We start from the raw sequence: 27,696 nt of genomic DNA, 5'->3' as shown, positions 1-27,696 counted from the left end.
AAAAAAAAATGCTGGAGAACACAGCACCACAGCACCACAGCTACCGGGCCCTGTCACTCACTGTTATAATTAAATCCCATCGGTAGTTTCATCGAAAGATCCTTATCTTTTTTGGACAAACACCATTAGACCAAGCACACAAGCAACACAAGGTGGCCTGAAGTCCTACCACTTGTACAGTCCCACTGCATTTTCAAAGAGAGTCTTCACAGTGAAATATTTTCTTTGAATTATTATTTTCTGAAATGCTTTGTTGTCTCTAATGAATTCTCAGGTCATGGAAAAAGAAGCAGCCTGCCTGAGGCGGTTTTTAATAGAGAAAATGTTTTGTATAATTACCCTGCATTTTAAACAGTATTGAGAAAATGAAATTAATTGTAATATCCTTTTGTACTCTCTTTGTCTGTGTGTGTGTGTGTGTGTGTGTGTGTGTGTGTGTGTGTGTGTGTGGTTTGGGGTGCTACAGCTTCATTACAGCTATTTCTATAAGTAAGAAAAGTATCTTGTTTTTCTACTATACATCCCATTGTCAGGTCAAACAAGTTGTGGCTATCATCATGTTCAACCAACCTTAGCATTTTTGTTTACAACGTTTGGTATGTTTTGGTGCAATGCAATGCAAATTAGAGACATGTAGGTACAGGGATTGTAGATAATGAAGATGCACTGCAAACATGAGAAAAGGAAAGAGAGAACATTTTAAATATTTACGTGGTTTTCATATATATATATATATATATATATATATATATATATATATATATATATATATATATATATATATATATATATATATATATATATATATATATATGAAAACCACGTAAATATTAAAAAAAATTTATGACCACAAAAATATATAAAGTTTGTGGTCATATATAGTACAAGCCAAAAGTTTGGACACACCTTCTCATTCAATGCATTCTCTTTATTTTCATGACTATTTACATTGTAGATTCTCACTGAAGGCATCAAAACTATGAATGAACACATATGGAATTATGTACTTAACAAAAAAGTGTGAAATAACTGAAAACATGTCTTATATTTTAGATTCCTCAAAGTAGCCACCCTTTGCTCTGATTACTGCTTTGCACACTCTTGGCATTCTCTTGATGAGCTTCAAGAGGTAGTCACCTGAAATGGTTTTCCAACAGTCTTGAAGGAGTTCCCTGAGATGCTTAGCACTTGTTGGCCCTTTTGCCTTCACTCTGCGGTCCAGCTCACCCCAAACCATCTTGATTGGGTTCAGGTCCGGCGACTGTGGAGGCCAGGTCATCTGGCGCAGCACTCCATCACCCTCCTTCTTGGTCAAATAGCCCTTACACAGCCTGGAGGTGTTTTTGGGGTCATTGCCCTGTTGAAAAATAAATGATGGTCCAACTAAACGCAAACCGGATGGGATGGCATGTTGCTGCAGGATGCTGTGGTAGCCATGCTGGTTCAGTATGCCTTCAATTTTGAATAAATCCCCAACAGTGTCACCAGCAAAGCACCCCCACACATCACACCTCCTCCTCCATGCTTCACGGTGGGAATCAGGCATGTAGAATCCATCCATTCACCTTTTCTGCGTCGCACAAAGACACGGCGGTTGGAACCAAAGATCTCAAATTTGGACTCATCAGACCAAAGCACAGATTTCCACTGGTCTAATGTCCATTCCTTGTGTTTCTTGGCCCAAACAAATCTCTTCTGCTTGTTGCCTCTCCTTAGCAGTGGTTTCCTAGCAGCTATTTGACCATGAAGGCCTGATTCGTGCAGTCTCCTCTTAACAGTTGTTCTAGAGATGTGTCTGCTGCTAGAACTCTGTGTGGCATTCATCTGGTCTCTAATCTGAGCTGCTGTTAACTTACGATTTCTGAGGCTGGTGACTCGGATGAACTTATCCTCAGCAGCAGAGGTGACTCTTGGTCTTGCTTTCCTGGGGCGGTCCTCATGTGAGCCAGTTTTGTTGTAGCGCTTGATGGTTTTTGCGACTGCACTTGGGGACACATTCAAAGTTTTCGCAATTTTCCGGACTGACTGACCTTCATTTGTTAAAGTAATGATGGCCACTCGTTTCTCTTTACTTAGCTGATTGGTTCTTGCCATAATATGAATTCTAACAGTTGTACAATAGGGCTGTCGGCTGTGTATCAACCTGACTTCTGCACAACACAACGGATGGTCCCAACCCCATTAATAAGGGAAATAATTCCACTAATTAACCCTGACAAGGCACACCTGTGAAGTGAAAACCATTTCAGGTGACTACCTCATGAAGCTCATTGAGAGAACACCAAGGGTTTGCAGCACTATCAAAAAAACAAAGGGTGGCTACTTTGAGGAATCTAAAATATAAGACATGTTTTCAGTTATTTCACACTTTTTTGTTAAGTACATAATTCCATATGTGTTCATTCATAGTTTTGATGCCTTCAGTGAGAATCTACAATGTAAATAGTCATGAAAATAAAGAAAATGCGTTGAATGAGAAGGTGTGTCCAACCTTTTGGCCTGTTGTGATATATATATATATATATATATATATATATATATATATATATATATATATATATATATATATATATATATATATATAGTTTATATTTATATATAGTGTGTATATATAAATCCCAACTGAACATGAGTCTGTGTGTTTCAGCCTTTTTCTGTTCACTGTAGGTCTCCCTTGAGTCTGATTGCCAAAATGAGTGGCTTCTTTAATCAAATCCTGCCCCGGATAATTTACTTAAATTTGTAACACAGTAAGTGAATTTGGAGAAGAAATATGGTAATAGGAAAGCCCAGTCTTAACATGATCTCTGGGGTAACCTAGTTTGTATAGTTCCTTTTGGATTTAGTGTCTTAAGTGCAACAAACAATTTGATGTAGCATATTTATTATATTCATCAAAACGTGTGTTTAAAATTGTCTAATAAGATTCCTTAAAGATTCAAGACTTATGAGCCTCATTTTCAATAAGCAGCTCAATTTGAGTTTTTTAGTAGGCCATGCATCATCATATCAGCATACGATATGCATCCTGATAGGTATCAGAAACAAATTATACACTTCTGTGTGATGAGGTTTGAATTTAAATGCACGGAATGCATTATGTATTTTTTTTTTTTTTTTATCTATGACCAGTCAGGCAATCTGAAAACAACCCTGTCTTTGTAGTTGTTTTTTTATCCCTCAAATACTATAGATTATTCTGTGATTTATATGCTGTGAGTTAAAATGTTACAGGTCCTTAGAGGAACCAAAGACCCTTCACTTCTCTCCCTGTGTGGCTCAACCTCTATCATGTTAACTTCAGTAACAAAATAGACTGGTGTGCATTTCCGCAAATGCCACATTGGGAGGGAGCTGTATGGTGTTGCCGGTGCCGGTGGGATTGGGTGACTTAGAGATCAGAGTTCAAGACAACTGTGACAGATTCCCAACTGTATCTGGGTGCTGAGTTAGTTGACTGCAGAAGCAAATAAATTGCCACTTCTTAGACAGCAGGACAATATCAGACAGTTTAGGTGGTAAATGATTAGTGCAGGGGTCTTCAACGTTTTTTAAGCCAAGGACCCCTTAACTGAAAGAGAGATTGAGCAGGGACTCCCTACTTCATATATTGCTTAAAATGAAGTTGCATATTAAACTGGGCCTATAATAATGTGTAGGGTGGCCTAAAGCCTTTATACATAGGCCTATCTTTTTTTTGCATAGAATACTAAGCTATTACAGTAAAATAGCCTAATAATTGTTGGCATTATTTTATAAATCATGTTTTAATGTTAAACATACAAAGTGAATATTTAGGATTAACTTTATCTGTCAGTGGCTATTTTAGTGACTACTTTACCTATAGGCCAGTAATCAGTGGCGATTTATATTTGCTAATAATATGATGGATTCATATTAAGACCTTTTTAATTTTCAAAAAATCTTAAATAAATTAACAATTATTTGGAGGCCCCCTGCATTGACTCTAAGGACCCCCTTTTGAAGATCCCTGGATTAGTGCACACAAGTGGGTTATGTGTAAGTGTCTGAGTGTTAATATGTGTTTTAGAGTGCATGCATGGGTTTCATGGATATGGGCTTGTTTGTGTATACATATGGAGGAAGCGAAATGCTGCTGGGTCACCCAGTGTGACAGAGAAACTATTTGAGGCCTTTGCCTTTGATGTCTGTCCAAGAGCACAGCATGATCTTCTTCTGTGCGCTGTTGGGTTGTTGGTGGTGTGGTCACAAACAACATTGTGTGCAGCCCTCTTATTTCCCATCACATTCAAACTGAAGCTCGTTCTGATTTCTGCTCTTTTTGTTTCATTGTCTCTGCCAGTAACTTGCTGGCACTCAGGAAGAGTGCTTATTTAAGTCACCCTTCATTTGCTGTAAATTGATGAGAAACCTACAAAAGCTGAACATCTTTTTCTTCTTTTACTTTGTTCTTTTAAGCCCAGCGATCTTTCCAAATAAATGTAACGGCATTCTTCCATGAAATGCTGAGGAGGATATTTTCATTAATTTTCATCTGTTTGCAAGACTGTGGATTCTGTTATTTTCTCATGTGTTACAGTAAGTTTATACTTACAGTATCAATCTCATGATAAAGATATACCTCTTTTTCCTCTCCCTTTCCCCTCTATCTGAGCCATGCTTCCCAGGCCAGATGAATGCAGGCAGTCCCTCCCGGAGGACTGACATTTTGGGAGATCTTCTGGGAACCATGACGAGTGGTCATGACCCTTAGGTTTGAGCAGTGAGAGCCGGTCTCCTTTCCTCATTAAGAGCCCATGGATCCGCAAAGTGGGAATTAAGTGGCAAATAAAAGGATGACAGTCAAGAGCAGAGGAGGAGAGATGCCAGGGAATTCAAGTTAACGTCCTGTCACTTTGTACCTGCCTCTCTGGGCTCTCACAAACAGAACACTAAAAAGCAGGGCTCATTTCCAGCATTGAGCTTAAACATCCTGCTGCAGCAGTGGCTGTTTCAGTCCACGTACACACTGCTTCTTTTCACAAGCCCCGTATCGCAAGCAGCACCATCTGGATGTATTGATATCCTATAAGCGCTATGCTTCACTGGAAATAAGTGTGCAGCACAATTGAGACCATTTTGCCACTTCCATTTCCTCTCCCCACACTCTTTCAGCTTGATGGCATGATGCACAAAGGCACAGATAACACATTGGCCAGTGCTTTCTCTCCATTTATGACCACTCTAATGTGCAATGCCTGCAGAGCTGCCATGCACTCAGAAACCTGATATGGGTATGAAATGGCATTTTTTGCACTACATCAAAAGCTATATTGTATTTTCACCTTTTTCCTCAGACAAATATAGTTTTTTTTGGATAATAGAGAGCGGAATCAAAGAGACACATTCAGTAGATGTTAAAGTTGATTATGAATCAAGCAACCCAATACTGCTACACATGCTTTTCTTTTCAGATTAGGTTAGGAAGTATAGCCATTTAAGATGCAGTCCGTATTTTGGAGTCACATGGAACTTGATTTTTTTGCTTTTTGCTGCAAATTTTTTCCATCAGAACTAATGCATTATGCTGGGTTCCTTTTCCCCTTAATTTGAAGGCAATACTTCAGTCACACTTTCCCTTAGAGTCATTTTTTACAGAAGCGCTTTCACTTTCCTTTTTTCCTGTGGGTGCAGGTTTTCTTGTAGGTTAACTATTCTTTTTCTCTGAGTCAGAAGTGTGGAGAAATAGCAAAACTCCTTTTCAGTGGTTGAAATTAGTCATTATTATAATTATTGATTGAACGTTCTGGAGTTTTATTGCATAAAAAAATTGTTTAATATTAGTTGGCCTTTATGTTGAAATTCAGCATTAAAAGTTTAATTGCATACACGTTAAAAGAATGATAGGATAGCAATTAACAGCGTTTGGAGCCACTGGAGCTTCTTACAGTCTTAAAGCATAACTCTCGCCAAAATGCAACCTTGGGTCTTTTTGTGAATATACCCGAGTCAAAATTTCATTTAAAAGCATCATTAGGACGGAAACGCCACTTTTAAGATTTACCGTATTCTCATTTTTGGTCGAATGGCCTTTTGAATGGGAGTCCTAGGGTCACTACTATGATAGCATCAAAATCGCTATTTTTAAAACACTAAGAAGACTCAACACAACATGAAACCATCATCAAAAGTATCACCAGGGGCTCTACACATGAAATCCAACATTTAGAACATTGTTTGTGTACACAGAGTTTACTAAAACGAAAGGTTTCTAGCCGTCCATCTAGCCAGTCAGAAAGAGTTGATCTCCGAATGCGAATGAACGGACTTCATAGGAGGAAATGTCATTCTTATATGAGGCTCCTTTGTAAACTACAAGGTCAATATTGTTTTTCACTAATGACAAAACAACAAATTATCCATGCATTTATATGGAACTAAGCTTTAGGAGCTTTCCATCTTTAGTCTCCTTCCTGTTACGTTGCATTCGGAGATCGACCCACTCAAGATGGCGGCGACCGGAAAAACCAACTGCTAAAGTGAGTTGTTCAAAACCTTTCTTTTAAGTAAACTCTGTGTACACAAACAATGTTCTCAATATTGGAGTTCATGTTTAGAGCCCCTCGTGATACTTAGAGCAAAGTTTCTTGTTGTATCGAGCCTTCATAGTGTTTTAAAAATAGTTATTTTGATGTGATCATAGTAGTGCCCTTAGCACTCCCATTTCCATCCTAATTATGTTCTTGAATGAAAGTTTGACTCGGGTATATTCACAAAAAGACCCTAGGTTGCATTTTGGCGAGAGTTACACTTTAAGAGACAGCATGAATGGTTTCAGTCTCTTCTATCCGCTGTGTAACAGCATGCCTTCAGCAGTATGGCAGATGTTTTATTATCAGTTAATGTGGTTCGTAAGTGTAATACTTGCCGCATAGACACTAACCTAAAATGAACTTTACTTAATCAGGAAAATTACCTTCTTCCCATCAGTTGGTCTTAACTGCAGTTCTTTCTCTCTATCGCTCTGTCTCTCTCACTTTGTGCCTTTCTGCCTGTCGCAACTTCCTGGCATTTTCACCCCTATCTGATTCTATCACATTGAGAGCCAAAGCCTTTAAATCCATTAAATCCTCCCCAATTCAATTTCAGGATGGCGACACTGCCTTGTGGGCCACTTCCAAACAGGACTCTTGCCGTAGACAGGGCCCCAAGATAATCACAGACCCCTCAAGGTTTCCTAATCTGGCTATGCTTCCTGGTCAGGCAGGAGCAGATGGTTGGATATTCTGTTTAACTCTGCTGTGACATGAGACCACCCCTCAGGCCTCTGCAGCCGGCAAAAGGTTCATCCTGCACATACAAGGCTGCCGTCAGGTACCGTTATGGAGCAGTGGACTGGGACATTCAATCATTTTGAGAATTAAATAGGACCACGTTTGCCTATACCTACTGCTGCACCCAGCTGGCTTTCATTCGTCAGATGTAAACAAAACCCTCACTGCTTACTTTTGGAGCTTGGTATGAAAAGATTTGGCTCCCTGCAGTCCTGAAATAAACTGTAACCGTAATCCACTTGAAAGTACTCATGCAGAGAAGGCACACTCCATAATCAAATACTTACAATAATTCTCACAAAAAAATGTAAACAAATATGTATAAACACCATTTTCCTAGATGTTTTTACCATAATATGAAAATAAAATTTCAATGAACCACTGCATCACATCTTCCCATTCAGTATATGTTATGTATACCTGGAAATACATCTACCATCTTCACAAGGTTAAATTGAGAAATCCACTGCTGCAGCTAAAACATGTATGTTTCAAAGGAGCTTAAAACTAAGAGAATCTTTCAAATCTAATAAGCATGGACACATTTCAAACTTGTGACTGGTTTTATTACAAGACTTTACATCAGGCTAAAATTCTTTCACAGCTCATGCCTTTCTTCTATGGCGAATTAATCAATTCATTCTATAAAGTACATTATTTCACAGTTTTCTGTTTGCTTCCAAGTTCAGAGAAATAAATGCAAAATCTTCCCAGAACCAAAACCTAGTGGGTTGATCTCTTTCACCAGCTTGCTCTATCCAAACCCACACACTTTTTTTTCTCTTTTTTTTCCCATCATCAATAGTGAGTCAACTGATTTTTCAACCCCTGAGCTATGCTAACTATGCCAAGGTTTTCACAGTTTTAGAGCTTGGTGCCACCTGCTGAGCACTGTCTTTATCTACCTCCCTTCATATCTTTCTAAACTGTAAGACACATCCAAATTCCTGTCTGTGTCTTATGTTCTATATCAGTATGCAGCGGGAGAGTAGTCGATGTCTACAGAAAGCAACATAACCTCCTCCCAGTTGAGGAACCCCTGGGCTAATCTGATTGCAATCTGTTACTAAACAATCCACTTTTCTAACTTTGCTGTATTTCAGATTTTGTGATTGAGAATTCCCTCCAGTAATGCACACGATCAGCCAGTGATAACATCAGTGACCACATCTGACCCAAATCTGCAACAGTTACAGATGAAAAGACAACTTGTTTACCTTTCTGGCACAGGGATACAATTTCAGACACGGGATTCACTAAAATGTTGAAGAAAAAAAAAACTCTATGATAAACTTCAAAGTAGAATTATTTACAAAAAGAATTTACAATAAATGTACAATAAACATGACATTTGGTTGAAATGTAGTGTTTATTAGTTAAAACTAACATACCTTATAAACAGACTATATGATCCTCTTAAGTTTTTAATCAAAACACTACAGATGCCAGATACAAACTGCAGCTCTCAGATTATTTAAAAACCATGAAATACTCTTAGGGAATTTAATCCCAAGTCTTTTATTTTAATGCCATGGCTTTTTTCAGCACTTTTTTAAACATGGATACCATGTGTATTGTATGAGCATGGCATTTGAAACAGAACCTTTTTTTTTATTATTTATAGTAGACAAAAAAAGTGAAAAAACTTGATCAGAGTGTACAATTTTACGTATGTAATATAACGTTTCATTGTTAACAGAAAAGAACTTTGTGTTAACAGTGTATTTGATAAATTACACACATATTTCATCAGCACGTTATGACTCCTTATCACTGGAGGTGTTCCTATATGAGCCGGCGTGGTTCCAGGATTTTATATGTGGCTGGCTCAGTTACCGAGGGATGCAACTGGACGGTGATCTGAAAGACAGCAGCTGGCAGCTACTTACATCAACAATGTCCTCAGAAACCCCCGACAGACAGACAGACAGACAGACAGACAGAGCAAAATCCTCACAGCTGTTTAACAAAGAATTTTCATTTTTACTTCAGATGCTAAAACATTCACAGTTGAAGAGAAGAGATTTAGCCACTGAGATATTTACATAATATACAATATACAGTATTATGCATCCCTTGGAAGCTTCCACTGTTTTCTTGCTTTGACTCCTTTTGAAACTGTACGCTAACAACTATCCTTGTTTAAAATACATTTTTTTATGTTTTTTTAATTTTCAAGCTAATAAAGACTTAGAGAAATACACAAAAACCATTTGGTCAGTGTTGAAGATCACATACAGTATTTTCAATAGCTTTTAATCAAAAAGCTTACAAAATGCTGCATGTCCATGCAACATCATGGGGAATTTTTTTTTTTTTTTTTTAATTGACTTTAAACTTACCCGTACTCCAAACAACTTAAAAAAAATAGGTCATTCTCAGGGTCAAAATTTAATTAAGTATCCCATACTGTCCCATCTGTACCCAGCCTCATTAATTATTGCTTTTCCCCAGCCTCAGTTATCCCTCTCCAATTAACTATTCATAAACCCTGTAATGATTAACAATATGTTTTGGGCTAATCTCTATGTCGATAAAGGGAGCTTTGTAAGAGATAACGCAATTTGCCACTTGTCGTGCACATTATAAATACTCTTTATTGACCTCCAAGGGATCAGTGTTGGTGAGGGTTCATGTTTTGTTTGGAGGACTATCTGTTTTTCTTTCCACTGGTAGGTGTAAAACTATAAAGATACCAAGATCACAGTCTGTAAAAAAGAAGGTCCAAATTCACAAACACATCAGTAGTTCTCTAACTGTGTCATTTTAACATGCTGAGAACTACTATTTGCCAATATTTTGTATTTTATCTATCTACCTCTAAAATCAGATCAAGAAGTCTCAAAACAAACCAACAGAAAGGTTGATATTGTGGTCAGTCAGAGATAGCCAGATACTCACAGGTTTCCTTGGGCAAGGCACTACATGTTCAACTGCACATGTTGTCACAGGGCAAACAACACTTATGTGTATATAGTGTTCATCACCGAAATGACTTATGTGTATGTGTGTAATGCAGTTATTTCCTAATACAGTGTTTGCAGAGCTAATTTAAAATATTAAATCCTGCATTGTTCACAGCCATATTTACTTGTTCTCTGTCTTTGCAGGCTCGTTGCTTTACACATTTAGATTTGTCATTTTGGGAGTCATTGGAAATCAATGTTACTGTAGATATGAGGATGTGTTGGACATGACCTTGACAAAGATGAAACCTGCCTAGCTAGGGAACAACCAGTTTTGCAGTATTCACACGCCAGTGCAAAGATCCAACTGCCACCTTTGATATTCAGTCCTGTGGACATGCTGAACCCTAGGGATCCAGTTTATCAACTCCCTGCATAAATATAAATGCAAGGTGGCAGGGAGCCACAGCACCCCAATGTACTGATCATTTGCCTTAGCATGCAGAGTGGTCCCATTTCACAGATTGTATGCAAATATTCATATACACTCTCCAGGCATGCTGAGAGGAAGATTGCTGGGTTTCCCTTTAGCCCCATTTTAAATGCTGTTTCTCCAGTGTGCATCCCTCCACTGGGGAGTTCCTTTGTATACCATCGTTCTTCTATGGTGTGCTTTTAAAGGGCAAATGGAGACTGATCTTTGGAAAGGCCAAATTGAAACAATGTGTTGTGCGCTGATCATGGCACATTCACTGTATATCAAAATCCAATCAATAATGATCTGTGTTTTGGAAATGGTAACTGGCAGTATGTGTGTGTGTGTGTGTGTGTGTGTGTGTGTGTGTGTGTGTGTGTGTGTGTGTGTGTGTGTGTGTGTGTGTGTGTGTGTGTGTGTTTGTGTGAGAGAGAGAGAGAGACAGACAGAGAGACAAAGACCACCTGTTAGTTTCCCTTCCAGCATTAGGCTGTCCTTGTCATCACTGAATGAACACCTTGTCACAGTGGAACTTATTAAGATGGCAACTCGTACGACTGTGCAGCTCTGCTATTTGACATCTATCCCATTTGCATTTGAGAGCTGTTTGAAGGCATCAATTTAGCAGACAAATCCTTGTTTCTCAGCAGCAGCACACCCACGTTAGCTTACCTATGGGTTCGGAAAAGATGGCTCCTCTCATCTTCATATTCAGGACCATAACCTTGTTTCCAAAGTGCTTCTGCGGGAACTGAGTCAAGTGACAGAAAAATTAATTAATTAAGATACACATTTTCCAGCCCCCTTCTTTTAACCTCACACAGCACTGTAGCATTGATTTGTCTGATCACTGCTGACTGAAAAAGTAATCACTTTATCTTCATGCAAACACCATGTTATTATGGAAATGCTAAATAGTACTTGTCTGGACTCCTGCTTTCAAGCATCTATTCCAGGCCTTCCACCTTCAATATTTGTTGGACCTGACAATTAGTATCTTATTACACCACAGGTCCAAGTTTTCCATTGCAGAAGCAAACTGTTTCCATTGTGCATGCAGGGCCGACCGACAGCAGTAATGATGTGACATTCCCCTGCCTGCATGTGCACAGCAGGCTAATGAACGCAAGCAATGTTCCATCTGCCCACCTTCAAAATATGACCACCGGGGAGCTGGGTTTAGCTTCAAAGGTCTCAAGTTGTTGCTCTACTTCATTTGCCTTAACTTGCATCTTTCATAAGAAAATTGACATTGACAATGTCATTGACGTTGTTGTGTTTAGGCTGCTTTGCAGGCTCACACATAGTTACAACTTATCACAATGCTGAGCAGACTAGCTTTTGTTTTTCATAAATGTTTTTCATGAAAGTTGACTTTGACATTACAATTATATTATTTAGACCTAACTATTACATGCACTTTATTTCTGAATATTTCATATCAGAATAGACGGAATATCCTCCAGTTAAACACTAAGTCATGACTCAAGCCTGGAAGTTCCTTCAGCGTCTGCAAACTGGCACAAAGATGTTGTACACAGAGGATTTTTTGTTTAGTGTTTGCCCAGTTGTAGCACAACTGGTATCCCGACATGCTCTAAACCAATCAGCATTTCTTTGATGCGATGCACCACAGGGATTTTGTCCACTTTAGCTCCTCTGGAGGCCATGCTTACTGAGATACCTAAACTTTGCATCCCTTCTCAAGAGCGTTTATATCTTTCAGGTTGTGTCATGCATCATGATGCACAGCAACTTCTGCATGCTGACAACTGTTAAACAAGTGTATGAGATATTAAACCATCGGATTCTGGTCACCTGCTTTTTGTCTTTTTGTCAAAAGACATCAAATGGAAGAGGAAGCATTTGGGTATCCAATATTCTATCACTGACTGCTGCAGTCGTTTGCATTTTGCTTTTCATGATACAATATTGTATGGGAGATCACAATATGGACAGTTAGAGTCAGCCCCAATAACAACAGTTCAGTATTTGTTTTATATTATGCAGGATGGGTTAAGCATGCATACTCTTTTACAGCAACACCCTGTTTACTTCATAATTGTAGTGTGTACTGTACAGTTACTCTGAAAATAGAATAGCATTACAACAGAAGAGAATAACAAAAATGTAAACAGAATACAGGCACAGTAAAACGCAAGTGTAGGGCTATTATTAGAATGGTCTTGAATGGTCTATAGGCGTTAATTACCTGATAAAGGCTGGTGCTTTTATTTTGAAAGCGTAATGCCAGTAGAAAAAAAAGATGCACAGTAAGATGTGCCCTTTGTGGCTGAAAATGGCACAAGGTTTGTCAACATTTCTTTTCCTATGTGATGGATATTGATTGACATTGCGTTTGTAGTTTTGCTTAGTTGGGTAAGTGTGTAAGCAGTACAGCAAGGATGCGTTGTTCAAAGAAATGCTGCGTTAGATATAACGATAGGCCTAGGGCAAAGCATTTGTGTGTTACTGACTGTTTATGTTTTTTGTTGAGTAACGTTATAGTTAAAAAAAAATAATAATAATAATAATAGGCCTAATCGTTTCATTTTTAAATGCTGTAGTACTCTATCAGAGCTTGTCGTTCTGTTATCAAGATGTGTCATCAGATACATTCAATCTGAGTCTAGTATCTAAGGAGAGGATTATAGAAATGTTAGCTTCTTTATCTACTAATAAAGCTACTGGCATTGACCATATTCCAGCCAGATTCTTAAAGGATAGTGCTAATGCTATTGGTGAGGTTATTGCACATATCATAAATTTGTCCATAAAACTAGGTAAGGTTCCAATTGAGATGAAAAGGGCCATGGTACTCCCCTTGTTTAAGAAGAACAGTAGGACAGATATGAAAAACTATAGACCAGTGTCAATACTACCAAGTGTATCCAAAATATTGGAGAGAGTGGGTTTTGATCAAGTGGAGAGGCATTTGATCAAAAATAATCTGTTATATGACCACCAATCTGGATTCAGATCTGCTTACTCCACTGACACATGCCTCACTTATCTTTGTGATTACATCAGACAAGAAAGTGAAAAAGGTAACTTTACTTGCATGGTGTTACTGGATTTACAAAAAGCATTTGACACAGTGGATCACTCTATTCTTTTATCCAAATTACAAAGCATGTGTTTTGGGAAGGCTTCTTTAAAATGGTTTAAATCATATTTATCAGAAAGAAATCAAACTTGTGATTTTGATGGAGTCCTGTCTAAACCCATGAACATAACTTGTGGTGTACCCCAAGGCTCGATATTAGGCCCTTTGTTATTCCTAATATATGTAAATGACATGCCAGCTGCAGTCAAATGTCAGTTATTATTGTATGCCGATGATTCCTCACTACTAGTGTCTGGAAAAGACATCTCCCAAATTGAAGACACTCTTAGTGGTGAGCTGCAAAATGCAAGAGAGTTGCTGATCGACAACAGACTGTCATTGCACTTACGGAAATCTGAGTGCATCCTATTTGGCACCAAACGTAAGTTGCAAAAGGCATCTGCATTAAAAGTTATATGTAACGAAAATGAAATTGAAGCAAAGAATTCTGTTACTTCTTTAGGTATTATATTGGATCAAACATTGTCAGGATATTCCATTGCAGAGAAATTACTGAATAAAAGTGCCTGCAAATTGAAATCTTTATACCGTAATACAAGACAGTTTGACTCCAAAATGAAAAAACTCCTTGTCTCAGCACTCATTCAATGCCATTTTGACTATGCATGCTCAGCATGGTATAGTGGCCTAACAATGAAAATTAAAAACAAGATGCAGATTATGCAAAATAATATGATCCGTTTTATACTGTCTAAACCTTCTAGGTATCATGTGGGAAGAAATGAGTTTAAGAGGGTGGAGTTCCTGCCTGTTAAGCTTAGGGTTGAACAACTTAAACTCAATCATATGTACAGTATTATTAATGGTGTAGCCCCAAAGTATTTGGGATTTCAGATTTTAATGGTACATACTCAACATGCCCATGAGACTAGGGCCAGTGTCCGTTCATTTAAGGTGCCATGTGTGAATAGTGAAGCCAGAAAATGCTTTCTTTATACAGGAATTATTTTATGGAATAGTCTTCCACTGCATATCAAAATGGCAGTAACGAAAAGGGATTTTAGACATAAAGTTAGGGCCTACTTATGGAATAAAATAGATAATTAGGGGGAAATAAAATCTAGATTGGGGACAGGGAAATTTATTGTTTTGTAGTTCATGGTGTTTTAGCTGGTTTTTTGATATTTATTGTTTTAACCTTAGGACTGTATGTGTTTGCATGTGTTGTATGTCCTGTTCTCTTACATCAGGGACCATGTTGGAAAAAAGTGTTTCTCGCTTTTACATGTTATCCCTTGGATTCCCCTTGTTGTCTTTCTATATCCATAAATAAACCAAACCAAACCAAACCAAAGTTGAAACATGTTAATCTTTTGTTTTGTTTTCTTCTTAACTTATGTGTTCACTGCATATTTTTGGGACTGCAGTAGCCTATTATCATTAAAGGTCCTATGACATGCTGCTTTTTGGATGCTTTTATAAAGGCCTTAGTGGTCCCCTAATACTGTATCTGAAGTCTCTTTCCCGAAATTTAGCCTTGGTGCAGAATTACAGCCACTAGAGCCAGTCCCACAATGAGCTTTCCTTAGTATGTGCCATTTCTGTGTCTGTAACTTTAAATGCTATTGAGGAGGAGAGAGGGGGGGCAAGGTGGAGGGTGGGGGTGTGGCCTTGACCAACTGCCACTTTGCTCGTTTGAAAGCCATGATGTCTCTCTCTTTCTCATGGGTGGGCCAAATTCTCTGGGCGGGCAAAGCAGAGAAAGGAGAGGTAACCTTCCTCCTTATGACCTCATAAGGAGCAAGATTCCAGATCTGCCCATCTGAGCTTTCATTTTCTCAAAGGAAGAGCAGGATACCCAGGGCTCGGTTTACACCTATCGCCATTTCTAGCCACTGGGGGACCATAGACAGGCTGGGAGAACTCAAATTAATGTTAAAAAAAAACTCATAAAGTGAAATTTTCATGCCATGGGACCTTTAAGCTTTTGTGAACTATCAGTTGGAGAGTTAGACCATGAGGATGCTTTATCAACAAGTGGCCAAATAAAGGTGGGGCACAAAACACAAGCAAAAAAAATGCTGGGTGCTAGCCGGGCAAGACTTTAAACACTCAAAGGTGTGATTGTTTTGCTAGTTAGGCCTATCTGTTTTTATCGCCTACTGGTTTTATCTAGCAACGTTACTGTGGTTTTATTTAGAGTTTAAACATCAGAGAGAGATAGAGAAAAAGATCAAAGTTTAAAATTACATTCATAATAGTTGTCTCAAATGTTAGGGCCAACATAGTTGCATCAAAACCAACTATTTTAGCAAGGTGATGAGACAGGTGATGAGACAGGTGCATTTCCACATATATATTCTGCCTTTAGTGCATTTTAAGGTAAACATTACAGCGACACCGTGAGGCCACAGGGGATGGGAGGGCGGGTGGAGGAGGAGTGTGGGTGCGCACAGCTCGGGTTTGTTGCACGGGCACTGGAGCAGCGGTGTAACAGATCCCAGCTGCTGCCGTGGGGGGAATCTGAGCTATTCCGTCCCCCTTGGGTTGGTCACGTGTCCTTAGGGAGCGTTTAGTTTGGTGACCACGTCGGGAGAGAGAGGTAGCGCGCACCGTTGCGCACAGCCGAGTTGGACAGCAACATCTTTAACACGCGCTAATGACCGGTGGCGAATCAACCAGATCAGTATTGTTTTGGGCGTTGTCATAAACACTCCACAGTGGTGTGTGATACACAGATCCGTCAGGCACCGACACAGCGTGTGTGATCCTCCAGTCACCGACTCGTCAAAACTTCTGCGCTTACGGTACCAACTGTGATCTTTACTGCGAGCGTGTCATTGTTGCCAGCCACTGCTACAAGTCGACCTACGGAGCTGTCACGCCGAACCAAGGTAGGCTGTAATTCTTTTCTGTGGGGTTTTAAGGGAATAGCTAGAGTAACTTGCACACTGGCTAAATGAAAACATTGTTAGTTTGCGCACGGTGCAAGGCTGTTCAATGGATACTGGATTGCAATATGATAATCAACCACATCAGCTGTTTACGAGTGCATGAAAAGCTGCTCTTGTGCAGAAACATGCAAGATGAAAACAAATGAGTGTGTGAATGGAAACATGGCGAGAGAGCAAAGGTGCCCTCGCAAATCTCGTATGTGGTGCGTCAGCATTACATCATGGACTTAATATTTATGTATTTATTTTTAATTTCAAAAGATCCTACAAATGCACGGTGAGAACTGTTAATGAGCTGAAACTACACTTAGTATGGGACTCACAGTTTCTCTGTGGTATCAGGGTGATGTTGCTGTAAGGTTGCTTTGCTGAGTGAGATCTTTTTATGCCATGATTTTGAGGCTTGCTAAAAGTATTTTCACGTTTCCTGCAACCATCAGTTCCATCATAGTGTAGTACTATAGGATCATAGGGACTGACCTGCGCTGACTCCCAACCACGCCCTTGATGCCAGTCAGACATACAGTAGGTGCTGCTAAACCATGAGGTCAAGAAAGACCTAACAGTCATCATACAGACAGTTGGTGTTGTCTAACTTATGAATGGATGTTTTTTATTTTTTTTATTCTGTGTATTTAAAATATATAGTAGTGCCTATAGAGTGAAGCACATCACAATGATCTCATTAACGATTACAGTAAGGCCATCATTTTGGTGCTCTGACAGTATGTCAGATGGTCATTGTGGAGACAGTGCTGCAGGTGACAGTGTGGCTTTGGCTTCAGAAAAGCAGTGTAAAATGTCAGCTCCACATCAATAATGCAGGAAACCCAAACAATGGAGAGCAAGAAAGTGGATTCCAGTGTTGGCCCTTGCCTGTCCATTTCTCTAAATGTGTGGTTTCACACTATTAAATAGCAAATTATTTGTTAAAATAAACTAAAATAAATCTAAAAAACACATGGTGTGCTCGAAAGTGTGACATTCTGTCAGAGCCATGTTGCCCGGCAGTGAGAGCATGTTCAATGCATTCAGGCAGCTATTATACTTTCAAAAACTGGCGGTTCATATCTTATAAAAAAATGATTTATTTCCTCTCTCTCTCTCTCTTCCTCCGTTTAATGATAATTATTAAGACATAATGACAAGACCAGTGCCTTTTTCTAAGGGAAAGACAGGGCGTCAGCTACATGCTGGGATGATTATAGCTGTGACAGAGGGTTGGCATTCTGTGTTGATGCTGCAGCTGCAATGATATCCAAGAATAGATGCAAACACCTACTGCACAGTGGTGTACCTGGTGGACTCTTTGCAGCTTGAAGCTTGAAGCTGCCTCTGCAAACAAAAAAATCAAGTGCCTAAAAAAAAAAAAAAGAAAAAGAAAAAAGCCAACCAAATGATTTTAAGAAGGAACTGAGAACTTTACTTTGAAGCAATTTCAAGACTGGTCTATTTTTTTTAAATGCATTTATATTTTGCTATTTTTTACCACATATTTGTAACCATCAAAAATTGTAAATCCCTCTACTACCATGCCGTAGCAAAGCCACCATGCAACATTAAAATGTTAGAGATGTAACTGACCCACATAGTGAAACTTAACAGCCATGCATAATTAGTGCTCTCTTGATTAAAATGTGTTAGCTTGGTCATACTATTACAGTATCACTTTCCATCCTTTTTATATTCACTCTATTGAACACTGATGAGTAAGAGAGATTATCACGTTGTAGAGATCATTTACTCTCTGATGAGAACTATGTTTATCCCAGGTTTGTTTTGACTGCCCCGTCACAACTGATAATCTTTAGATATCGGTCATGTTCTTTGTTTGCTCAGGGATGTTCTCTGTACATTTGAATTGCTTTATCCTCACAGATCAGTTAGCCAGAAAGGACACCCTTCATAGGGATGTTTGTATTCTGGGCTGTCTGTCAACTGTTGGTGCCAGTTTGAGTCTAAATGAGGCATTACTCAAAGAGTTAGCCTCTTGGCTGTGCTTTCACAGGGAGCCTCTTGAAGCAGCAGGGGGCTCGGCATGTTGTTTCAGCTTCGCTAAAGTTGGTGGAAGGATAAAACTCCAGCTTCCTGTGAAACTTGGACGTTGTGTGTTGTGAAAGGGTGGCATTGGTATCTGTAGTGATATTGAAAACTTTTGAACGACACCCAGCCCTAATCACAATGGTGTTGCAGAAGCTGGGTTTGAAACCGTTCCCTTCCACGGAAATAGTGCACTATATTGTGTGTTCGCCATTTTGTAGTGGTTTTGAAATTCTTTGCGGTAAATTTCATTCACTATATAGTCCACTATAACATACCCACAATGCACTGCTAATTTGAGTGTACATATGACGTACCCTACATTTTACTCCTGTATACCACAATGCAATGCAGCCGTGTTTTCCCGGAGGAGAAGAAGAAGCAGAAATCGCAGCGAAAATTAAAACGGAAAAATGGAGCAGACTTTCATTTCTGTACAGTGTAAATGTAACATGCAACATATATACAACCTTTTTACTATTCTCCTGAGTGCTGTGTTTGTTTCAGGGACGTATTAGAAGTATTCTAGTTTCGGTTTGTTGACACGATGCTGGGCGCGCCCGCCTCCGTCACACAAAAAATGGGCGCATCTCCTGACGCAAGTCACACAATGATGTGTTATCAGTGAGTGTCCGAAATCTCGTTTGGTCGTTTTCTATATAGTTCACTATTTAATAAACACTATATAGGGAATAGTGAGTGAATGAGGGAGCGGTTTCGAACACTTTTTTCTTTTGTCAGTTCTGCTGTTCTCTACATATTCCTCCTTCCTTTGTTATTCAGCTCACTACATTGAACAGGGACCAACATAAAAATAACAAAAACTCAAATTCATTTCTTGACTCTAAAGCCTTCCATCAATTTCTACAGCCTTCCTGCAATGCTGTTATCTATTTCAAAGCCGGCTGTGTTTATGAAAGTGCGTGCCAAGTACATTCATGCTTGCTTGCATCTGTGGACCCCGGTGTGAGCGTGGGTGCATGTCTGTAGATATGTTTCTTGTCCCAAAGATTGAAATTATGACAGTGTGACAGAATAACCTCGGGGTATAAGCAGGATGCAACTGCCACTGCCATGAACAGCACCGCAGGTATCTCTGCAATCACAGCCTCCAGTCGGCATTACGGTGGTTTGCCTTGCCACTCATCAGGGGTTTAATATTCAATTATGAGGGTCATCTAGTTCAAGCTGTGTTGGATGGCTTGTGAAACATCCCCGCTGATTGATGAGTGGGCATCTTAGCTAAGTAGGCTCACAGTTTGCCCCTGAAGGAGGAAGAAACAAGGCAGATGGCTTGTGGGGGTGTTTTTACTGACGTGGCAGGAGTTTCTTGTAGTTTTGCTCTGATTAGTGGTAGAAACATTAACAGGAGTGCAACAGTGAATCAGTGTTCAGCTAGATCAAACTTTGAGTCAAATTAGGTGTAATTCACCAATACTGACTTTTATATTTATATGATCATATGACTTTTGCTGAAATCATGAATCTTGTTCGCTAACCTTGTTGTTCCCTTTGATGTAATGCAAGAACTGCATACATCCAAACGCATGAACAATATAGACGGTTATATACAAAAATGAAGCATCAAGTGCGAAGATTTTGAAGGTGTTTGCAGAAGGGTACAATGACAGTTTCATCCCGCTGCCCTTTAGTTTGTTGCTGTGACAGCCTGTCAAACCGTCACATGCAGCTGAGTCCGGATAAGTGTTGGTCTTACAGTGTTGGGCTAACAAACAACACGCAGACAGATAAAGAGGCAGAGAGTGAGACAGGCGGTTCAGCATTTGCTTGGGAACAGTGTGGGGAGAGAAGCTTCCCCTCTGTCATCTCATGGCAGATAAGATTCTTCAGCAGTCAGGTATTTAGACCTTGCTGCTGGGTTGTGTTTTGGCTGAAAGCTGGACCAAGCTGTCAGTCAGATTAGCGCTATGAGCCATTGGTGGGAGTGCAGTTCTGTCCCTGGGGGGGGACAGCCGTTAGACAGATCTGCAAATCCCCAACACTGAGCATACACATACACGCACACAGACACACACATTTGCATGCACTACCCCCACTGAAGAATGAAGGGGCGAGATCAGGCCAGGTCATGGGAGGCTCTTTTCAAATAAATTCCTCCTTCGGGAGACTGCTGCCTCCTCTGTGCCCTTCATGCACATGTGCATGCATTTACCCTTACACACACACACACACACACACACACACACACACACACACACACACACACACACACACACACACACACATACACATACACATACACACACACACACACACACACACACACACACACACACACACACACACACATCCTGTCCCCTCTTCTAAAGACGGACAGCAAAAACACTGACAAACGGTTGGCTATCCAATGTTTATGGGTCACTGATTCTAACTGCAGTTGGTGAGTATAGCCAGTGTGTTGCTGTGTTCTTTATAATCTATATATGTGTCGATTTCTTTCTTGATGATTTCCCAGAGCCCAAGGTGATATCAAATTTCTTCAATTAAATAATCTAATTATTAATCAGAATTATTTTCAGTCAATCGACCAATCAGTTAATTAACTCATCATTAAAATACATATTTTTGTGTTCTCCTACCCCCATGCAATAAAATATATTTCCATATTTTTGCAGATGTATTGACATGCATTTTATAAACAGTGGTTATTATCAAAGCAAATTTGTACGCACTGAATGACTGTGATATAAATGATGTAAACTGTGAGTGAGTGAGTGATAGATTCCTGAAGTGGAGAGTGTTTTTATGATGTGAGTGAAATAATGCTTTCATGTATTATTGTGTATATATTTTATGAATTTTTGTAAGTATAACATCAACCTGTCCAGGGACTGCGGGTGGAAATTAGCATTTTCTGCTATAACCTGGCACATGACATCTCTTCTTTTATAGACTAATGTTTTTTGCGCATTGTCCCTGATCAAATAAAGTAAAGAAAAAAAAGAAATTGATCTCCAATTTATAGACCAAATCACTGCGACGTTGTGCAAAAATCCCTTCCAGATGGACAATCTGTCTTGTAGGCAAACTTGGTTATTTCTGTTGTCGTTTTCAGCCGTACCGTTTAAAGCTATATATTTAAACACGGTGGTCCGAACTATCTGATGTTCTTGCTGTTCTCATTTTCTGTAATGTGTTGCTTTGCTAGCATCTTTGATAAAGCAAATCTAGTATTACGTACGGCAAAATCTCACCGCCGGTCGGACTGACTGCTAGTCTGTGGCACAACTAATTAATCAACAAATCAATTTGAGATGGAATTGATAGTATAGCCAATTGTTCCTCAACCGTGTTTGCTCAGTACCGTTAAATTGTATGTACGGTACGTAGGAGTTTTCTACCCGGAAGATGTTGTTAACAAACATTGTGATTGTGTCCATAGTGGAATATTTTAGATGAAATATCTTATTTCGAAAATATTAACTTAGTATTGCATCTTTTCATATACTGTCAAAAATATCACCACGTTCCATATATTTGCCATATATGCCTTTAAGTGTAAACAAAATTCCATACATATATTTTTAGTATTAGTATACAATATATGTCAGTATGTGTAATTTCACAAGGGTACCTTCCTTATTATCTTGGTTTCTATTGTCTCCTGCATTCACAGAACCAGCTGAATGACACGAAGTCACGCCCCATGATGTTATCGCCCGACTCCCCCGGGCTAATTTTATTAGAGGCAGATTCCATGACCGAGGTGGCGTCCTGCATTTAGAGCAGGGACGTTGAAACACAGGGGGCAGAGATGTTGACAAATGCTATGATGCTCACCGCAGCGCTGCTTGAAATATTCCCAAACTATCTCAGTTGTGTTTACGAGAGGAAAACGGCTACCATAAATACCCTGTGGCCTTCAACTGTATGTTAAGAAATGAAAAGGTTTCATTCCCAACTGCTACTGTACCTCATGATTGCTTTACTTAATTCTACAATAACGCAGCTTATCCTCTCCTATGAAAAGGCAGGGTTTTGTGGGCAAATGTCCTTTCATTGCTTTAGATTTAAATGTTCCATAGTGAGTTTCTGTATTTTTCTTCTGACAGCACACAGATTTGGAACAAACCTCCAATATTGGAATAAGCTTAATCCAATTTTTACACCCTGCTTTTCCTTAAACCTGTCTTCTTCTTGAGTTACATTTGTTTGTTAAATCATCACCTCTGTATGACATGATGTATTTAAAGGAGGGAAAAGGCTTGGACTGTTTTTTTTTTTTATTTTGTCCTGCATTCATGGAGAAATGATTATAATTATATTTTAAGCCATGTATGATAAGAGTAGTCCTCTCTTCTCTGCTATGCAATGATATATAAGCACCTAATTATCACATACTGTATAGAGCTCAACCGTGTGGTTACGTAAGTGAAAATCCCATTCATTTTCTCCATAAGGATTTTGCCATAATGTCTAAACCATCCATGGTAGACTTACCACCATAGATATGAAACATATAAAAAATATCTATGCTAACCACGAGCTACGAGATTGTGAAACTATGGTTTATGCTCGTGTAGAAGCCAGAAGTCTTTATGAAATCAACTTTGTTTTAAGAAAAACATGTTTTATTTGCAATGTTAAAGTAGAGTACTACACTACCAACAATCCTAAGCGTTACAGCGACGTCTCTGATTGCTGGAGCTCACTGTTACCATGGTCTATCATCATTTATGTACACTGTATTGTGTCTTTGCCTTATTTTCTATTTTCAAAATGTATTTTTGCGCCAAATCAAATGTTTTATGGTCAGGATTCATCTCGTAGCTAGTTGGCTTAAAACTCTTGGTATAAGCATTTTCTGAAACGTCAATGGAGTGGTCACTGTTGAGCTTGTGGCTTTCTGTAGAGAGTGTTAGCAACATAGTAGTTTGAGTGAGAGCTAAATGGAAGACGACCGCAACCTCTGGTTGTCTTCTGTCACAATTGTTCTACTCATAATCACAGTCAAACTGCAATGTAAAGACTTCCACACACATGCATGAGCATACTCAATTCCCCTTCCCGCTTCTCTCTCTTTCTCCTCTCCTCCTCCCCTCCGCCTTTTCCACTTATTGTGTACTTCTCTTTTCTTATTCAGATTAATTCGACTCAAAACACACCCCGCCTACAAACATGATCTAAATCTTTCCTTTAATCATCTCCCTAGCAGGCCCTATCTGTTCTCCACGCACTGCTGGCAGTTTCCAGCCAGATGATCTGTTACGTGTCCACTGCTGTGTTGATAGGAATGTTAAATATTCGGTTTATAGAGAGAAGAAACAATTTTTCACAAGCATACGGTGCTAAATAAGAAGGTCACATGCGTATTTTTGAGCAACCCCGTGCTAATTGCTTAACCTCATAGTCAGCCAATTCAGCTGCCAGAACAGCTGAGCGACCAATCATGCCCGTTTAACTGACACTCTTCTGAATCCCCTGAGGAGGCGGTAATCAGCATGTCTTGTTAATTTACACAAATGAATAATGGCTTGTGTCCTATGGTTTCACAGAATATGGAGCCATAGGTAAGGTGATATACTGGGCTGTTATGTGCCATATCATTATTGTCTGTATCGTCTGAATTTAACATATTCAAATGATTATACTTGCACGATTATAGTTGCATACATGTATTTGAAGGGACTCTAATTTCCCATTCCATGTTCACCGCTTTGTACTTTCCTTCCTCATTTTTAGATGTGAAAATGCTTGGGTACTGAAGTTGTGTCATTAACATCATAAATTGTTGCTCAAAAACTGTTACACATTTCATGAATTTTAAGGCAAGAAATGATTTGCAGGACAAAAAAGTGATTATCTAATTATTGGGTTTCAATGGATTATTACCACATGTAGACTTTGTATGGGGAGCAATTTGGCATGGCGTGACTTACTGACAAAGGTATAACTTTTACTTTAAAAATAGAGGACAAGAGAGTCTCCCTCCCCAAACCTGATGCAACATCTTTTCACAGAGAGTGCTGAAAGCTGTAGGATCATATGATCAAGTCAGATACAGTAACTTCATTAAACTCAATGGGACCCAGGGGCTGCACTTGTGAGAATAACACTTCTATTTTAAGAATCCCCTGAACCTGGAATTAAAGAGTTGACCGGTAGATCAAAAATAAGTTACAGTAAGACAGGTGAAAAGGGTAGATGGAAAAAAATACAATATTTGGTATAAACCTTTTGATCTGTGTTTAAAACTTTGATTGAATGTTACAAACCAAACCAAAACCAAAGTTTATATAGAGAGGCTCTGGAGGATCGAGTGGACTCACTGCCCATCCTCAAAGATCAGGTCAGGTCAGCTGCTCCTCCTCCTCTACTGGGGTTTGTTTCTTACACACATAATGACTACTAAATAAATATACTGTTGCATCATTTTCAGATCCCATGGTTAAATTCTTCAACCAATGAGAGAGGAAACCTATCTTCAGAAAACCCTACCAAAAGCAAACTCACATAACCCGCGCAACCTAAGTATCCTGGGAAAATGCATGCTGCCCACACCCCACCACCTCATCACTACCACCCTCCGGCATTCTGCAGCTGAGTTGAGGATGTGATCTAAGATAAAAACTACTTTCATTCTTGCAATGTTTGTGTGTTTGGTTATCAGAAAAAAGCCATACACCGCTCTAAATGTTTCTGGGTCTTTCATATGTGCTGAAATATAAAACTATGGTGATGACAATTGTGATTGAACGGGATGAGATAATGAAACAGAGCCTTTATGTTAAAGTTTTATCACAGCACCGCGGCCTGTGTGACTACATAATCTCGCCCTTTACAGATTCACATTTGAGTTGAGATACCCGAGTGGATTGGTTAAAGGCTATTTTCCTTGTGATACAGTAGTCTTTGATATTCATATAGATTTTACGCATTCCTGTTCATCTCCTCTCCTGCAGGCAGTGAGATAAAAAAGGTCCTTTTATGTGCTTATAAAGGATGGTAGTGAATGTTCTGACTGGATCCAGGGTTTTACTCTGTGGACATTTTAGACAAAATATTGCATCAGCATCCGACACATTAGTTCTTCTTTGATTGCCGCATTATTCTGGTACTTAATATTAATCTTGGTATCGTTGGTGGTAATGTTGGCTGTATCCATATGTATATTTCAGATTAGATAAAATAAAATGGTAGTGAATCCATATAAATCCTAAAAACAGTCACAGAATATTGGATCGGTCAGTCAGAACTGATTGACTGTCAATTATTCTCTCCCTCCTGGTATTGATTTTATACTGACTGCTCTTATAAGCCAGTAGTCACATGCTGTATGCCTGGAGCCGTTCTTTGTAATTTGCATTAACAATTTTGTTTTAGGAATATAGCCGCAACAAGTGATCGTTTTCATTATTGATAAATCTGTTGATTAATTGCCAAATTAATTGAATCATTTCATTACTTTTTTGATTCACATAAATTGACAGTGATGAAAAATTGTCCAAAATATTCAATTTACAATTATACCAAAAAGCAGCAAATCCTTATATATGGGTAGCTGGAACCAGGGCATTTTGGCATTTTTACTTTAATGATAAATCAGTTAACAAATTTGTTTCCTCAATCGACTAATCACTTAATCTACTAAGTGTTTAAATACAGGAACCACGGAGCCTATTCAACTGTGCATTGCACCTTTGTAGAATTGACAAAGGGACAACTGTAGTGCACAGTGGGATTCTTCCCCGTATATTTGGTTCAGTTTGTGAAGAACCCCATCTGAATTTTGAATTTTAATTGCAGTTTATTGCGGGTGGTTCTTCTTTCCCTGTATCAAGCCATCAATTCTGCTGGACAGGGAGTCTCTTTAGAATGACAGCAATTGAAAGAGAAGTGGACAGCATATCCAGCCTGAGTTTCTCTTGTCTTTCCCAAGGGATCTTCGAATAGAGCCAGGCATACAGTATCTGGCCCCGCTCTGCCTTGTAATTAGATCCTCACTGCTTTGCATTAAACTGCGGCCCAGAGGCAGCGTGGTCTCTCTGTCCCCTCACAGAGTACTGGTGGTACATTTCTCGCAGAATGATGAGTCTTCACTGAGCTTTTGTCTTCAAAGACATGTTCCCAGTCTTTCGCCACTGGTCATATATCTCTTTCATGCCGAGAGTTAGATGAGAAGATCGATACCACTCTTATCTCTATGGTAATTATGAAGCTATTGTCAGCAGCTGGTTAGCTTAGCTAAGCATAAAGAATGGAAACAGCTAGGCTAGCTCTGTCAAATGGTAACTAATTTTGCGTGCCAGCGCTTCTAAAGCTCAATTATGTTACATCACAGTTTCATTTGTACAAAAATGTACTTGTAAAACCAACGAGTTGCAGTTTTATGGGGGGTTATCTGTTTCTTGGCTTGGAGCAGTCATTTTTTACAAGCTTTAGAGGTGCTGGTAGGTAGATTTTGTTATGTCTGGGCAGAGTCAGGCTAGCTTTGTCCCCCTGTTTCCATTCTTTATGCTAACCTAAGCGAGCAGTCTCCTGGCTGCAGCATCATATTTAGTGTTAAATATACCAAAAATGTCAAGTTATTCCATTAAGAGGATTGGCCATCTATAGTAAATCAAGCTTTGTCTGGGTAGAGAAGACACTTGGATTTTGAATTAAGCTTAAACTAATCAGTGACTGAGGAGGATTTTTCACAGTGACCATGTCTAGCCCTGACATTTGCCTAAATGAATTAATTGTGATAAGATAATTAACTTAAACTGCTCACATCAAAGAGAACAGAACCTGAAAGAGCACATGGAGTGTTAATTCCATTTGCTAGGCAACGATCCAACGGCCTTAGCTTGCTAACCTTAGGTAACAATGGGAATAACACTGCTGCCGAAAAAAACAGCTGGAGAGAATATATGGCTGTTCTACTCCAGAAGTTGAGGAGCTCATTCCACAAGTCTAATATATAACCACACTTAAATTGCTCAATTAATTTTGCTCC

The 27,696-nt window shown here is 39.2% G+C and overlaps 1 protein-coding gene across 1 annotated transcript in view; it reads left to right on the top strand.

The window, feature by feature from the left end:
- The first annotated feature begins 16,205 nt into the window (after nt 1-16,205).
- The window catches only part of mid2 (midline 2), a 175,405-nt gene continuing 163,914 nt past the window's right edge, over nt 16,206-27,696 (top strand). Inside the window, exon 1 of the mRNA XM_028588731.1 lies at nt 16,206-16,637. The gene's annotated coding sequence lies outside the window, so the exon portion shown is untranslated. The remainder of the gene's footprint in view (nt 16,638-27,696) is intronic.

Source organism: Perca flavescens, chromosome 10, assembly GCF_004354835.1.
Source record: "Perca flavescens isolate YP-PL-M2 chromosome 10, PFLA_1.0, whole genome shotgun sequence".
NCBI lineage: Eukaryota > Metazoa > Chordata > Actinopteri > Perciformes > Percidae > Perca > Perca flavescens.
This window is presented reverse-complemented; position numbering and strand designations above follow the sequence as displayed.